This window comes from Pantherophis guttatus, chromosome 1 (genome assembly GCF_059756535.1).
Source record: "Pantherophis guttatus breed Tessera chromosome 1, ASM5975653v1, whole genome shotgun sequence".
NCBI lineage: Eukaryota > Metazoa > Chordata > Lepidosauria > Squamata > Colubridae > Pantherophis > Pantherophis guttatus.
Genome location: NC_142063.1, coordinates 71,047,550 through 71,064,108, shown reverse-complemented (window position 1 = coordinate 71,064,108; position 16,559 = coordinate 71,047,550). Strand labels below are relative to the sequence as shown.

The 16,559-nt window shown below is 40.2% G+C and overlaps 1 long non-coding RNA gene across 1 annotated transcript; it reads left to right on the top strand.

Moving 5' to 3' along the window:
* Nucleotides 1-11,292: 11,292 nt before the first annotated feature.
* On the top strand, nt 11,293-14,754 carry LOC117666100 (uncharacterized). Its single transcript, XR_004591618.3, has 3 exons — nt 11,293-11,387; nt 13,449-13,529; nt 14,558-14,754. It is a non-coding gene; the product is annotated as an uncharacterized LOC117666100 (long non-coding RNA).
* The last annotated feature ends 1,805 nt before the right edge of the window (nt 14,755-16,559 follow it).

Below are 16,559 nucleotides of genomic sequence, written 5' to 3'. Positions count from 1 at the left end.
GAAAGTGTGCAAAATAGAGCAACAAATATTAATAAAGGGGTAGAGGCTAAAACTTATGAAGAACAGTTGCAGGAATTAGGTTTGTCTAGTCTAGCAAAAAGAAGGACCAAGGGTGACATGATAGCCGTGTTACTATATTTGAGGGGCTGCCACAAAGAAGAGAGGATCAACCCAGTGGTGGGTTTCAAAAATTTTTACTACGGGTTCTGTGGGTGTGGCTTGGTGGGTGTGGCTTGGTGGACGTGACAGGGGAAAGATACTATAAAATCTCCATTCCCACCCCACTCCAGGGGAAGGATACTATAAAATCTCTATTCTCTCCCCAATCCAGGGGAAGGTTAGTGCAAAATCCCCATTTCCTCTCAATCAGCTGGGACTTGGGAGGCAGAGAAGAGATGGGGGCAGTTCTGGTTCTCCGAACTGCTCAAAATTTCCACTACGGTTCTCCAGAACTGGTCAGAACCTGCTGAAACCCACCTCTGGATCAACCTATTTTCCAAAGCACCAGAAAGCAAGACAAGAAACAATGGATAGAAACTAATCAAGGAGAGAAGCAACTTAGAATTAAGAATGGCTTGCCTTCAGAAGTTGTGTGCGCTCCATCACTGAAGGTTTTTAAAAAGATAGTGGACAGCCACTTGCCTGGAACGGTATAGGGCCGTGATAGAGAACCTACGGCATGTGTGCCAAAGGTGGCATGCAGAGCCCTCTCTGTGGGCATGGGCGCTGTTGCCAGCTGCTCTTCTGATTTCCAGCACGCACATGCACGCCAGCCAGCTGGTCTTTGCAGGAGCCAGAGTGCTGGAAAACGTCCTCAAAATGCCCCAGAAAACAGCCTGAAAACGGTCCGAAAAACAGCCAAAAAATTGGCATGTGCACGCCGGCCAGTTGGCCTTCGGGTTTCCGGTGCTCCGGCGCACACGCATGCATGCGTGTTCCGGTTTGGGCACTTGATGTTGAAAATGTTCGCCATCACTTATATAGGGTCTCTTGTTTGAACAGGGGTTGGACTAGAAGACCTCCAAGCTCCCTTCCAGTTCGGTTATTCTGTTATTCTGCTAAAATTTAAGCCCTATGAACTCAGAAAGACCTACTTCTTAAACAAAATACTTGGGAGAATCAGGCCATCTACACCAATAAGTATTCCACATAATGATAATGAATCATATGCTGTACATAAAAAAGCCACCAATGTAACCTACAGAAAGGAATTAATGCAGATTAATGTTAGAAGGTCTCAAAAGGAGATCATATGACCCCCATTCCCCACTGCAACCATCATAAATATGAAGCAGTTGCCAAGCACTCAAATTTTGATTACGTGACCATGGGGATGCTGCAATGGTTTATACGTGTGAAAAATGGCCATAAGTCACTTTTTTTCAATACTGTTGTAGCTTTGAATGGTTACTAAACAAACTGTTGTAAGTCGAGGACTGCCTGTATGAGCAACTTATCAGATATGCTGATAACACCACTTTGATGGCTGGAAGCAAAGAAACTTAGAGAACCTCTTGCTGTAGGTGAAAGTGCAAAGCCCGGACTGCAGCTCAGTAGCAACTCCCCCTCCTCCTTGGGGTTACAATAACAGGCCAAGTCAACCCAATGTAAACAGACAAAGAAGTTGTTGAAAAATTTGCAAGCCTTATCTTCTTACCCTCCCAAATTTAAAGGGATTGTGACAAAAGCTATGGAATAAAAGCTACTTGGGGAGAAAGATATGACACATCTAGACAAAATATAAACCAGCAGAGACATCACAGTGACAATAACAGGACCTAAGTCAAAGCCTTGGTTTTCTACGTTGTAAGATATAGATATGTTGAGCTGAGATAACTGACTATCAGAAAGGCTGAATGAGGGGGAAAAAAGATGCCTTTGAATTATACTGCTGGAGAAAAGTCTTGATAATACCTTGGACTGCAAGAACAACATATCGTTGCATACTATATGAAGTAAAACCATACTAATCTCTGGAAGCACTAATAATAAAACTGAAGTTTAGATATTCTGGGTACATACTGCAGTGGCACACTTTGACTTAGCCCAATGGCAGCATTCTCTCTCTCTCCCCCTCTCCCTCTCCCTCTCTGTCTCCGTCTCCATCTCCATCTCCCTCTCCCTCCTTCCCTCCCTCCCTCCTTCCCTTATTCACTGTCTCTCTCTCTCCCCCTCTCCCCCACTCTGTATGTATGTATGTATATATGTATGTATGTATGTATGTACAGTATGCATGTATGAATATGTTTTTAGATATTCTGGGTACATATATATGTTGTATATGTATATATATATGTGTATGTGTGTGTGTGTGTGTGTGTATATATATATATGTAGGTCTTTGGTTATTCGGGTTTTCTCCCACGTAAAATTGGAGGTTTCTTGGCGACGTTTCGACGAAGTCTCATTCGTCATCTTCAGGCTGGTGTTCTCGGCTTCGTGCTTCCAGGAGCAATGTGAGATCGCAGCTGTCTCTTCCTTTTAACTGCTAGTGGGGGTGTGAGCTGATTGGGTGGGAACTTGGCTGTGTTCTGATTGGGTGGAGGTGTGTTCTGATTGGTTAGGGGCTTGGCTGTGCTCTGATTGGCTGGGGGGTTGGTTGTGCTCTGATTGGCTGGGGGTGTGTTCTGTTTGGGTGGGGGCTTGGTTGTGCTCAGCTTAGTCTGAGTTGCAGGGGGATTTGAGCTGGTGAGCTGCGTTGTTGTTCTTTGGCTTCGTGTTTGTGGCCGTGCGAGCTCTTCATGGTGGGTGTCAGTCTGCTTCATGTATGGATTGGAGGGGTTTAAAGTGGCTAATGATGCAGCTGCGGTCTGGCTTCTGGTCCTTGGTCGTGGCTCATTATCAGTGTGGGTTTGAGTCTGCTTTCTGCGTGGATGTGTGGTGGTGACATCCTGTGTGGCTCTCGTGAGTGTGGGTCTGGTGTCATTCGTCGTGTTAGGGACTCGTTTGTCAATAAGGGCGGGTTTCCAAATGGCTGGTAGGTGGGAGGTATCATCTCATTTGTTCATGCTGTGTGGGCGTTTTTCTATCTCGATGGCTTCTCTGATTATTCTGTTGTTAAAGTGTTCAGTTTTGGCGATAGTTCTGGTCTTTTTAAAGTCAATATCATGTCCTGTGGCTTTAAGGTGTTGGACCAGGGAAGAAGTTGGTTCCTCTTTTCTGACTGAGTTCTTGTGTTCTTCTATGCGTGCACTTATTCGTCTGTTGGTTTGTCCAATGTATGTGGTGGGGCAGGCGGTGCATGGGATTTCATATACTCCTTGATTTTCTAACTCAATTTTGTCTTTGGGGTTCCTTAGGATGGTGGATATTTTTCGGTTTGTGCAGAATGCTGTCTTGATGTTATGTTTGTCTTTATGAACATATCTGACTACCAAACCAAATTAACCCACCTACTCCAAGACTCCACATACAAACCCCTAAACACAGATCCCACCACCTACCTGGAAAAAACCATTAGATCCAAAATAAAAGCCTCCCCCATCAGCGAAGAGATCCAGCAAAGAATCATTCCCAGAGAGAAATCATCCAGATGCCCTAAACTCTATGGTCTCCCCAAGATACACAAAGAAGGAACCCCACTTAGACCCATAGTCAGCTCCATAGGCTCACCTCTACAAAACCTAGCCAAATTTCTCACCAAACAACTACAGCCCTATGCAGAATCCATCAACTCACATGTAAGAAACTCATTCCAGTTCATAGACATCATAAAGCAACAAAACTTACAGCCCAGTGACCTACTCGTGAGCTTCGATGTCATATCCCTCTTCACCCAGGTACCAATCAAAGAAGCCTTGACAGTTATCCAAAACAAATATAACCCCCCCAAGCACATCTTAGATCTGACCAACCACTGCCTATCCAACACATACTTCATCTATAATGGACAGAAATACAAACAAATAGAAGGAGCACCCATGGGATCACCCCTCTCACCTGTCATTGCCAACCTCTATATGGAATACTTTGAAACCCAAGCTCTAGAAAAATCTGATCACAAACCCAAACTCTGGCTCAGATATGTAGACGACACCTTCATAATCTGGCCACATGGGAAAGAAAAACTGGACAACTTCCTCACACACCTCAACAGCCTACACCCCAAAATACAGTTCACCATGGAAACAGAAGCGAACAACCAACTTCCCTTCCTGGATGTCTTAGTCTACAGAAAATCCAATGGCTCCCTAGGACACACTATCTACCAGAAGAAAACACACACAAACCGCTATCTGCACGCACTCTCACACCACCACCCTGCCCAGATCAACTCTGTAGCCAAGACACTCATTTCCAGAACAAAACGCTTAGCTGACGAACAACACTTAAAAACCGAACTACACACTCTCACCAATGTACTAACATCCAATGGATTCCAAAGAAATAAGATCACTAACCTAATCCAAAAAGAAACCCCCACTAAAATCCAAGACAGAGAACAAGAAAACGGCAAAGCCCTCCTCCCATACATAAAAGGCACCACAGACAGAATAAGCAAAATCCTCCACAAACATAACATCAAGACAGCATTCTGCACAAACCGAAAAGTATCCACCATCCTAAGGAACCCCAAAGACAACATTGAGTTAGAAAATCAAGGAGTATATGAAATCCCATGCACCGCCTGCCCCACCACATACATTGGACAAACCAACAGACGAATAAGTGCACGCATAGAAGAACACAAGAACTCAGTCAGAAAAGAGGAACCAACTTCTTCCCTGGTCCAACACCTTAAAGCCACAGGACATGATATTGACTTTAAAAAGACCAGAACTATCGCCAAAACTGAACACTTTAACAACAGAATAATCAGAGAAGCCATCGAGATAGAAAAACGCCCACACAGCATGAACAAACGAGATGATACCTCCCACCTACCAGCCATTTGGAAACCCGCCCTTATTGACAAACGAGTCCCTAACACGACGAATGACACCAGACCCACACTCACGAGAGCCACACAGGATGTCACCACCACACATCCACGCAGAAAGCAGACTCAAACCCACACTGATAATGAGCCACGACCAAGGACCAGAAGCCAGACTGCAGCTGCATCATTAGCCACTTTAAACCCCTCCAATCCATACATGAAGCAGACTGACACCCACCATGAAGAGCTCGCACGGCCACAAACACGAAGCCAAAGAACAATAACGCAGCTCACCAGCTCAAATCCCCCTGCAACTCAGACTAAGCTGAGCACAACCAAGCCCCCACCCAAACAGAACACACCCCCAGCCAATCAGAGCACAACCAACCCCCCAGCCAATCAGAGCACAGCCAAGCCCCTAACCAATCAGAACACACCTCCACCCAATCAGAACACAGCCAAGTTCCCACCCAATCAGCTCACACCCCCACTAGCAGTTAAAAGGAAGAGACAGCTGCGATCTCACATTGCTCCTGGAAGCACGAAGCCGAGAACACCAGCCTGAAGATGACGAATGAGACTTCGTCGAAATGTCGCCAAGAAATCTCCAATTTTACGTGGGAGAAAACCCGAATAACCAAAGACCTACATATATATATATATACACACACACACATACACATATATATATACATATACAACATATATATGTACCCAGAATATCTAAAAACATATTCATACATGCATACTGTACATACATACATACATACATACATATATACATACATACATACAGAGTGGGGGAGAGGGGGAGAGAGAGAGACAGTGAATAAGGGAAGGAGGGAGGGAGGGAAGGAGGGAGAGGGAGATGGAGATGGAGACGGAGACAGAGAGGGAGAGGGAGAGGGGGAGAGAGAGAGAATGCTGCCATTGGGCTAAGTCAGTGTGTTAGGACCAGTGGTGAAATTCAGCCGATTCTATCTGACTCGGACGAACTGCGCGGATGACGGCACATGCACATTTTCGAACTAGTAGGGAAAGTAAGTGAATTTCACCCCTGGTTAGGACCAAGATCAAATAAACTCATAGTCCCTAAGGTAGAAATGTTCATGAGTGCCTTCCCTCCCAGCTGTAATGCACAGTCATGATAACTCAATCCCTTAAGAAATTAAAGCTTTTTCATGACATCTGCAAGCAACTGACTTACTCCACCTCAGAGCAGAATCAGCTTTAGGACTCCATTTTACTCACTGGAGTTCTAAATGGAAGCAGCTCTAAGGTAGCTTCATCCAACTGGAAGTCCTCTACATGTGGAGAATTCCCAGCTGCTGTGGTCATTATCCCTCTGGAAGCCACAAGATTAGAAAAGAGTGTCCCAGAATCATTTCCCATTCCTGACCTATATTTCACGGAGGTGGCATTCATTCAGTTTACTCACTGCCGCTTGAGGACCAGAATTTGAAACCAAATCCTGTGAGAATCACATATTTAACGTATCTAGATTACAGAGTAACATATTTGTTAGTCCAGATTCTGGCTTTTTAAATCTATGATGGGAATGTGCCTCATCCTCCATAAGTGAAAGGTACTTGCAAGTCACGTCTGCACTGAGCATGTTGGAGACGCCTCACGCTATTTATACATTTGGAACAATTCACCACCTAATGCTTTCCCTGGTAAATAAATGCCCACACTGCCTGAAATGGATGCCATTTTTCCAGAGGACCGAGGTTACACACTAAGGATCATCTTGGAAAGCCTGATGCCAAAGCTACGCAGCTGTTTCTCTCACTCAATCACAGCCTGCATTTATGGAACACAGGAAATTCGCTTGTACTCCAAATCCCAAAGTAAGCATATTATATTCAAAAGATCCCTGGCAATAGCCCAGTTGTCCTACATGGCCCAGCAGCATGGGTGCTAGAAAGAACATCCATCTTTTCTTTGTAGAACATGCATAACCCTTCTTTTTCTAGTCATTTTCCCCAACACTCCCTTCTCCCAGCTGTTTTTGCAGCTCTCGAAACTGTTTGTCAGGTGAGCGCAGCTTGGAATACTTACAGAGGTACAACAGCTTTGCAGAGAAATGTTTCAGGAAAAAATTGAATGGAAGAACTCCATTACCACCCACCTCCACCTAATCTTTTCCCTCTTGAAAATTTGCAGAATAAGGGGAACCTAATCAGCTTGTTACATACAACTGCAGTGTGCATATATAAATTGTGATATCACAACCAATACCTGGTGTGGAACTTTTGCTTGTTTGCCTGTGAAGAGGTGTGACTGATATGTGAGGCCTGCCCACTGGTAAAGTACATTGCCAGAAGCCTACTCGTACATACCCAGGACCTGGGTATGTACGAGATCGCCTTCTGCCACCGATAGCCTCCCACCAGCCAATACGCTCCCACAGAGAGGGACTCCTCAGGGTGCCGTCGGCCAAACAATGTCGACTGGTGACACCCAGGGGGAGAGCCTTCTCTGTGGGGGCACCTGCCCTTTGGAATGAACTGCCCCCGGAGATTCGCATGATCCCCGACATACGTACCTTTCGCCGTGCCCTTAAGACTCTTTTGTTTCAACAGGCCAGGCTGGCTTAGAAAATGAATTTTAAATTGGATGTTTGAAGCTTTTAACATAAGGGCCAAATTTTATATATTTTAAATTGTTTTTAAATTTTATGGGTATATGTTTGTTTTAATATGGCTGTACAACGCCCTGAGTCCTTCGGGAGAAGGGCGGTATAAAAATTTAACAAATAAATAAATAAATAAATAAATAAATAAATAAATAAATAAATAAATAAATAAATAAATAAATAAATAAATAAATATTATATGATCTAAATCAGGGGTCCCCAACCCCCAGGCTGTGGCTCACTACTGGGCCACGGTCCGTTTAGAACAAGACCACAGAAGCGGCAGGCGAGAGCACACACAGCTGCACTTGCACACGCAGCTTCACTTGCGCACACAGCAGGCAGGTGAGTGTGTGCGCTGAACTCTATTTATGTGAACAGGGGGTACATGTGCCCACCAGTCGTTTGTGCAAATGGAACTGCTTGCTCATGCGCTTGCTCACCTGCTGCTCGTGCAGAACCATCCCCTCTCCCCATCCCCGGTCTGCAAAGCCGGAAAGATTGGAGACCACTGATCTACATAGTGATCTCAGGTGGTTGAAAGTTGAGAGGAAGGATGGGGATGACTTTTGAAAGAGAGAGGGAGAGAGGGGGGGAGAGGGAGATCAGCAGGCTCAGGAGAATTGGCAATATGAAAAACATTAAACCTTTTTAAGAACCCAAAAGAGGTGAGCCATACACTCAAAACCAAGCAACCAACAGCTTGATAACCGAGCGCACTCCATGACTTGCAGAAGATACAGAATGCCTGTATTTCATTTTCAACTCACTTTTTACTATTTCCCATCACCACAATCCTGTGCACAAGTTAAGTTCACATGTGGGTAATCCAGAAAAACACATGCCACAATCGTTATGTTAATCCCTACAGAAGCCACAAGAATCCCTGGCAGGATTAAAAACTGGTTCACATATTAAGACATGACCAAAATTTTATAGCACAGCGGCTGATTTTATACGTCACTCTTATCCAAACCCAAAATCCCCATATAGGATGCCTTAGTGTGATATATGAAAAGCATTTCACTGCAACAAATTAGTATGGTGAATCCCTCAGAAGTAAGGCTTAACAATAAATTGTGGATGGGGGGAACATACAAAATAAAAAACTAAGGGAGGGTTGATTTTGTCTGACTCTTAGATCATTATGGTTGGCAACTGTGGGTTTTATAGTCCAGAATCTTTGATATTTTGTCTTGGAAGAGAATGGTATTTTTATCATGAATAAAACCACTCTCGTTGGGATCTGTTGTATCTATGTATGACAATGATTGCAATACATTATTCTGATGGCAGTCCCTCTCATTTATTTAAGATCTTATTTATCAGTCAAAGGTACTCAGCTTACAAAAATTGTGTGTTGAAATAAGAGACATTACAACAGTGATTAATCATCCATATTACCAACATTAAAAGTTGACAACAGGTATTTGGAGCCCAGCTTTTAAATAGAACCGTTTCTAAGTAGCTGTGCAGAATGTTCCCACTTTCTTTTTAAATATATTTATCATACGTTCATCCAATTCACAGTAATTTCATTAAATCCATAAACCATCATCATTAGAAACACATCTCAATGTGGATTTATTCAGTTTGTATCTACTAGGGCCATGGAACTATATCACCTGTGGAGGACAAGGTATAGACTATCCAAAGATGGCACTTCCCTATAAACAAAAGATAGATGCAGTCATTCCTGCAGCTAGCTGGGTTTTACTGGGAATTTGCATCCAAGGAGAGCCAATTTGCAGCATCCATTAGTTCTAACTAGAAAGAATCAGAATCATAGTTCCAGAGTTCCACAAGGACTTTAGTCTAAACCTCTTGCATTAACAAAACCCCAATACCCCTCCATCTCTGAGGCATCACTGATTATAACTTTTTTTTTTCTTCCTTTTAAATAACGTTTGATTTTGTTAATGCTAGGTGAGATTAATCTATCACCCTAAGGTGGAAGGAAAGGCCGAATCATCGAGCCACATGCCACTATGCTACAATTTAGGATATTGCATTATTGAAATCATTTTGGTGTTTTTATCATTTATGTTCCAAAAAGAGAGAGAACATATTGTGATTGCCCTATTTTTCACACATTGGAGATACCAAGTAGGAATCAGGTGAGGTATTCCCTGGAAAACAGGTAGCAGCAGCAAAAACTAGCAGATATCATATGCAACTTTTTGTCGATTTTGGTATATGCCTGAACAGCGTCTGTAGGTTCCTTCAGAGGGATTCCAGTGACAAAAACTTACACAACAAATTATTGGAATTAAATTTAACTTTGATTTAGGTTTGAATTTTTTTTTCCTGTAATGGGAATATTTGTTCTGTCATATTAGCCAGAAAAGCCCAAAATATTTCCACACTTTCTTATAAATGATAAAAACACTTTCTTATATGCTAAAATATTAATTGCAGACACTGAAAGAAAAGCTCCTGAGATACATAGCCATTATCCTACAATGGCATTTTGATAACAGCTTTTGCACAAGTGCGATGGGACAAATTTACATAAGTAGCAGTTGGATAGCTTGTGCCCAAAGCAGAAAGACTATATATGAAAAGGCATTGCAAAATGGTATTTATTAAATGAAGATATCCTGAAATAATCATACTTTGGTGTCATTTGAACTGATTGCTCAGTTATTTCTTAGTATCCATTGCTCTATACTGTTAATATCTAATTTTACCACAACTGTACTATATGTTATACAGAGCAAGTACAGTATATACGTGTGACATTTAAAATGTACTGTATAGTATACAGAACAACCCATTCTTTAATGTCACACATATATACCGTGCTTAATTTCTTGTTCTTTCCTTGGGAATATTATTTTAAGATGATTACACTTGGCAAATACCACAAACATTTTCTAGATAAAATTAACTTGATCAAAATGAGAAAAGGGAAAGTCTAGCAACTGAGAATGTGGCAAAAAAATAAATAAATAAACCCCTTCCTCCCTGCTTCCACTGGGAAAATTTTGTCCTTGCTCATAGAGTTGTTAAATCCCATCCGGTGGTTCTTTTAGGAAAATATGAAAGCAGAAATAGCACTGTTACATTGAGGTTAAGAAATTAAGATTGGGCCCCTTCCCCTTTCTTCTGTGGTTAAATACCTTATCTTGCACAATCTACACCCAATTGACAAAGGCTTTGTAGGTGTTCAAAAGAAAGGCAGTGGAAATTTGGAAGGGTAAGCAAGTCTTGGCTAGCCCTTGGATCCTTAATTATTCACTGATAGTGATATCTAATGTACACTGCTTTGCCAGTGTCCCAGTTTTCCAGCTGTAGACATATGATATTGCCATCATTTTTCATGTCAAATGTCCGTCTTTTGCAAGATAAATGGATGTTTGTTCAGCTATCTCATGTAGGCTGCCTTTAAAAGTGGTTTTGGGGACGTCAGTGACTCCTGAAGAGGATGGCATGATTTATTTATTTATTTGCTAACCGTATTTTATGCTGCCACACTTAAAAGATAGAGCCAAATGATTTCATTTTGTCACAGCAGAGGTAGATGACATGGACACATATTCCCCTTCCCAAGATACCCAGGCAGGGACATACTCTGTATCCCACCTGACTTTTGAAAATAAATTAAATTTTGAAAGCAAATTAAATTAAATTAAATTAAATTGTAAGGTGCCTTGAATCATTGACTGAGATGAGCGACTGTATAAATTGAATTAAAAAATAAATAGGAATCTAATATGCAGCAAAGCCAAGTGCTATGAATTAACATTTTCCTATCTCTATTTATAGCAAGGATATAAGGATCCAGAAAATTCCTGGCAAAGAGAGAGAGCCTTCTGGGAGTGACTAGTCCACCTTCTGTGTTTTATGATGAGATGTCACCCCTGTGAGGTAGGCCAGCTGGTGAAACCAGCACAGCAGGGATTCCAAGAATGCTGTTTATTATAGTTGGGTACTATTGTAAGATTATTAACAGGGACTTGGAAACCTGTCCAAGTTTCTCTCTGTCTCAACTTCTACTCAGCAAAATCAAGGCAGGATAATGTTGAGTTTCTCTCTGACACTGTCTGATTTCTCATCAGTCTTTTTTCAAAGACTGCCCCCGCCCCCCCATTGCAGATTTTTAATATTTTCTAAATGGAAAATGGATCCCGCCATCCTCCCCCACCAAAAGAAATTTGTGTGGTTGCAAAAAGTAAGTTACAATACACATCAGATTCCAGACTATTTTCAAGCTCAGTGGAAAGCATGCGTGTAACATTTTTAAAAGATTTAAAGCCTTTATCTTTTCCAAAAGAGAAGCAAGGGACTATTGCATTCCACTTATAGCACATCCTCTTGTCCAATATACACTTTAAAAGGGTTTCTTGGGGGTGGGGGAAGATAATTTTCTCAGCTTTTAAAAATTAAGTTAATTTTTAAAAATATCCATTAAAATTAATTTTATTTAAAAGTTTAAAATAAATTTAATGTTGAAATTTACATATAAATAAAAATGATTTTTAGATCTAATAGCATAAAGGGTTTTCTGGGTTTTGTAGAACTTAGGAATTCTACTGATTTTTATTTTACATCTGTCCTCGGTTTTTCTATTATTATTTTAAGTTGTTTAGTAAAGCTTGATCATATGCCAGCAAGTGTCATAAATAAAATGATTTCATTTTTCCATACCAATATATGAAAACAACAAAATACAGTGTTTTGTTAATTAAGTACTGGCAATTTTTACAAGCAGCTCTTAACATTCTCACAAAGAAGTGTTGTTTATCCCATCTTTTTGCTTTTTGTGGGATGGACAATGAACAACAAATAATGGAAGCTACTGAAACATATATAGGATAATATCTATCTCAATTTGCCAAGAATCTCTCCTGCAACAAAATTCAAAAGAAGTCTGCCCCATTATATGCTACTGTTTGCTTATCATTTAAATATTGAACTAAAGATTGTTAAAAATAGTCCTACTGCATATACAGTAATATCTCTGCTTGTAACTTTCTCCAGTCAATGTTAGATTTTCAGCTAATAGAATCATTTGCATTTGATCATACTTCAAAAATAAAATATGATTGCTATGAATGATTCTTTTAGCTGAAAAACTTACCCAATGAAGAACCCATGGATAATTTAAGTATTTAGCTATTACTGGCTATGTTGCTACAATCATATTTTAATTAGGATTTTCAAAAAATAGATAGAAAAGCTCATTTGTGATTGCACTAATCAGTTATTGAATTGCCTTTACTCACACATATTCAGTCTCTATGAGGGGTGAAATGCTCCCGGTTCGGACCGGATCGCCCGATACAGTAGCGATGGCGGCGGGTGGTTCGGAGAACTGGTAGCAAAAATCCCTGCTCCCCTCCCATGCCCAGCTGAGCCGTGCTATTTTTTTACCTTTTAAAAGCATTTTTTCTACAACCTCTTCAGCCAAAGAGATTGTAGAAAAAATGTTTTTAAAAGTAAAAAAAAAAGCCTCTGAGGATCGCACAGCTCAGCTGGGATCGTCAGAGTCTTTTAAAAGCATTTTTTCTACAACCTCTTTGGTGGAAGAGTTTGTAAAAAAAATCATTTTAAAAGGCTCTGATGATCCCAGCTGAGTTGCCTGATCGTCAGAGGCTTTTAAAGGCATTTTTTTTCGGCGGAAGAGGTTGTAGAAAAAATGCTTTTAAAAGTAAAAAAAAAATTGCGCGCCAAAGCTTATCACCCTCCCCCTCGTGCGCTGTTCTACTTGCCACATGACTCCTTTTGGTGTGCACTGCACGCGTGCACTTCGCATTTGGTACGTGGTGCGCACTGCGCGTGCGCAGCCAGCAAACCGGTAAACCGGTTCAGATTTCACCAGTGGTCTCTACACATGAAATCCCTATCTGATTTCTAGAATAAGCAATAAAGCCATAAGATTTCTTGTAGGAAATAAAGCCAGCTCTTTCTTATTTTGTCTTTTTCTAGCAGAGACCTGAAACAACTAGCAACAAGGCCCTCTCTCCTGAATCTGAGGGTGAAAACAAAAGAATGTATCCTTACATTCAGGTAATTCAGTACATGCCTGGGCAAGATATGATTAAATCACATATATATTCTTGAGGCCTTTGAAATACAACAACAGCCCTTTGTCAGAAAATACAAAGCTTCAGGTCATTCACATTGCTAGCTGTACTCACAAAAATCTTTTAGCACTCAGGAATTACAGAATAGGAAGGGATCCTTAAGAGATCTTTGATTCCAACCCACATCTCTAAATTTTACTATATGACACTTACTGTCGTGTAGCTTAAAATACTTATTGTGGCATTATATACATAGACTATAAAAGATCAAACTAAAAGACAAGTCATGTAGATTTGTTATATAACAGCATTGCCTTACAAGGTGGGGACAGCACTGTGATTTCCTATACCAGGAGTCAGCAACCCAAGGCTCTGGAGCCGCATGTGGCTCTTTCACCCCTCTGCTCCGGCTCCGTCACTCAAAATATGTGTCACAACCACCAATGTGAGACAGCTGCCAGCACGTGATTTATTGAGCTGTTCAACCCCCGGTAGACCAACCATAGATAAGTCCAAGAAAAGAAAAGTTTCAGAAGAAAATAAAACATTTAATTCAACTACATATGCTAGTTTTGTGGCCGTTCAAGAGATAGTCAGGCACGGGAAGGATTTTGTGGCTCCCGGTGTTTTCTTTTCTGTGGGAAACGGGTCCAAATGGCAGACCCCTGTCCTATACTGTAACTTTGAAAACCTTTCATTATTTGCTATGAGTGTAGTGGTTAAGGCATCAGGTTAAAAACCAGGAGATCATAAATTGTAGTCCCACCTTAGACAAAAAAGGCAGCCGGGTGACCTCCGGCAATTTACTTTCTCTCAGCCCAAAAATAAGACAATGGCAAAGGTTTTTGAAAAACCTTGCCAAGAAAAAGTACAGGACTTGTTTAGGCAGTTGTCAGGAATGAAAAAAATGACTTAAAGAACCAAAAACAAAACAAAACACCTAGCTGAATTGCTGAGGCAATACAATGTTTATTTATGTTTTAACTATTTTGATATTTAATTCCATTTCAGTAATCAAGGCCTACGTATAGATGAAGGTGTGTGGTTCTTGTGGAAAGGTAGCAGTCAACAACTGAATGCATGTGTATGTGTATGAAATGTATGTGTCATACAAGGTGAAAAGCACGGAAGAGGAAACAAAACACAAGAAATTATTACATGTAAAAGCATTGATTATACAGCTATGTCTTCATTAAAAACAACTCTACAGCGTATGATACATTGCTCTCCTTCTTTAGAAAATACTCCTTGTAAGAGAAGTTTGTGTTTACTATAATCATTCAAATGGCTTCTTGTATTACAGAATATTATAAAATACAAAATATAAATACTATAAAATCTAAAAAGAGTTGCCTTGTGATAAGATGGGCAGAACAGAATAGAATAGAATAGAATAGAATAGAATAGAATAGAATAGAATAGAATAGAATAGAATAGAATAGAATAGAATTGAATTGAATTGAATTGAATTGAATTGAATTGAATTGAATTTTTTATTGGCCAAGTGTGATTGGTCACACAAGGAATTTGTCTTGGTGCTTATGCTCTCATTGTACATAAAAGAAAAGATACGTTCATCAAGAATCATAAGGTACAACACTTAATGATAGTCATAGGGGACAAATGATACAAGCAACAAAATTACAGTCATACAATCATAAGTGGAAGGAGATGGGTGGTGGGAATGATGAGAAGATTAATAGTAGTGCAGACTTAGTAAATAGTTTGACAGTGTTGAGAGAATTATTTGTTTAGCAGGGTGATGGCATTCGGGAAAAAACTGTTCTTGTGCCTAGTTGTTATAAACTAGTTTGCCTAGTTGCCTAGCCAATAAACTTTCAAATAAAAATACATAAAATGTACAGTTCTCTCTCTCTCTCCTACCCCCACCCCCGTGTGTGTGTGTTTGTGTGTATAAAAATAATGCGAGGCAAAGGAAACCTTGTGAATGGCACAGCATTCAATGGAAAAAAGTGTTAATTACACAAAATGTGTCTTTAACAGAAAAAATTAGGATCACTCCTAGTTGAAGATATTCCAAGATTAGGATCAAAGAAAAGTGGTCTTATTGGATTTTATATTACTCGTTGATCTGCAAGGGAGGATCCAATATTACCTTGTGATAAGAGCATCCTCAGGCAAAGTACATCAATATGGACTTTTAGATGGTTCTCAATGTTCCATACACTGAAGGGGGATAGGATCTGATAGGCTAATCACAAAATATAGTTGAATCCAAGCAAGTTTCTTGCTTACACTCACTGCTTATAAAACACAACTGAATACAGGAATATTCTATGGTAGTCATTCATTGTTTTTATTGGAGATATAAATAATTTGCTTCCAGCCAACTTGAAACCAACCATTCTTCCCACCCATCCCCATCCTCCTTAGACTGACTTTTAGGGGAATTTTTAACCCTAAATGACACAATCAATATCTTTATGTGGCAATTTTTTTCCCCTTCATACTACAAGTCATTAAGTTTTGAATTTTAGTGTGCATTCCTTTTTAAAATCATGCATTACGTTTTAATGACAATTAAACTTAGGAGTTAGAGACAGAAGGAAGTCAAAGCTACAGATGCAATTAATTGTCCTTTCTTGTTGCATCAAACTTCCTTCTCAAAACAAAGTGAAAGTGTCTGCGTTTCAACCAATTTATGCTTCCTTAAAGTACTATTCAGTGACAAAAGGCCAAAGATCTATAAACTGGAGATTTTGTCCTGTCAATTCAAATAGAAAGCTTATTATTATTATTGATGTCTTTAAACATATGGAATGGGGAGACAATTGAGGAATTCTAGTAATTAGTTAAATGGAAGAAAGGGCTTAGGATAAACTGCTGTGTCATGATGTAATACTAATACATTGACGCCAATATATAATGTAACTTAAACTGAATGCAAATCTCAAAACTCAGTAAAAATACTACTTTGCTTTTGACAGCGTTTATTTATACTAGCGGAGTAGACTGTTTTTTTCACAAATCCAAAACTGCAGAGGTTGAATGG